Source organism: Oreochromis aureus, linkage group 14 (genome assembly GCF_013358895.1).
Source record: "Oreochromis aureus strain Israel breed Guangdong linkage group 14, ZZ_aureus, whole genome shotgun sequence".
Lineage (NCBI taxonomy): Eukaryota > Metazoa > Chordata > Actinopteri > Cichliformes > Cichlidae > Oreochromis > Oreochromis aureus.
Genome location: NC_052955.1, coordinates 2,187,444 through 2,188,717, shown reverse-complemented (window position 1 = coordinate 2,188,717; position 1,274 = coordinate 2,187,444).

The window sequence follows — 1,274 nt, the reverse complement described above, 5'->3', positions numbered from 1 at the left end:
AGTTAAAGGGGAAAAAAGGAGTGTAATGGAACCCCGTGACCAGCAGAGGGCGCTGATGACATTCCCAGTAAAGGTGTTGTTAATCACACATGGCCAGTCTGAATCACGGCCCTGCTGAGCAGAAACACAGAATTCAGGACATTCGACTCACATGCACACGTCTATCTTTTAATAATGATATTTTTTCAAAAATAAAAGCATTTTGAAACAGAAAAGGAGCCTCATCCACAGCCTGCTTTAAATAAACAGACGACAGTTCATCATTTATTTACACAGGAAGCAGAAATTTAAACAGTGAATATGCAGCTGTTTGTCTCATAAGGTGGACATGCCTCACTTTACTTATGAAAGCTGCAACATATTTGCAAGGATTAAGTGAGCATGATGGATGCAAATGGACATTTTTCCCTCCATGTTACTCAGCTGGGTGGTGCCAGAGGGATGGAGGCGACGCCGGGCTTCAGCTGATCGAGGCTGCGACATCAAAAATACATATTTTGGGAGTTTTTAAAGTTAGCAGTGAAGAATCGAGACTGATTGATGTTACAGCAGTTTCTGTCATCTTTTGGTGTGTGTGTGTGACTGTGTGGTGTGTGTGTGTGTGTGTGTGTGTGTGTGTCTGTGTGTCTGTGTGTGTGTGTGAGACTGTGTCTGTGTGTGTGTGTGAGACTGTGTGTGTGACTGTGTGTGTGTGATTGTGTGTGTGTGTGTGAGACTGTGTGTGTGTGTGACTGTGTGTGTGTGTGTGTGTGTGTGTGTGTGTGACTGTGTGTGTGTGTGTGTGTGTGTGTGTGTGTGTGTGTGTGTTGTGTGTCTGTGTGTGTGACTGTGTGTGTGTGTGTGTGTGTGTGTGTGTGAGACTGTGTGTGTGTGTGTGTGTGTGTGTGTGTGTGTGTGTGTGTGTGTGTGTGTGTGTGTGTGTGTGTGTGTGTGTGTGTGTGTGTGTCTGTGTGTGTGTGTGTGTGTGTGTGTGTGTGTGTGTGTGTGTGTGTGTGTGTGTGTGTGTGTGTGTGTGTGTGTGTGTGTGTGTGTGTGTGTGTGTGTGTGTGTGTGTGTGTGTGTGTGTGTGTGTGTGTGTGTGTGTGTGTGTGTGTGTGTGTGTGTGTGTGTGTGTGTGTGTGTGTGTGTGTGTGTGTGACTGTGTGTGTGTGTGTGTGTGTGTGTGTGTGTGTGTGTGTGTGTGTGTGTGTGTGTGTGTGTGTGTGACTGTGTGTGTGTGTGTGTGTGTGTGTGTGTGTGTCTGTGTCTGTGTGTGTGTGTGTGTGTGTGTGTGT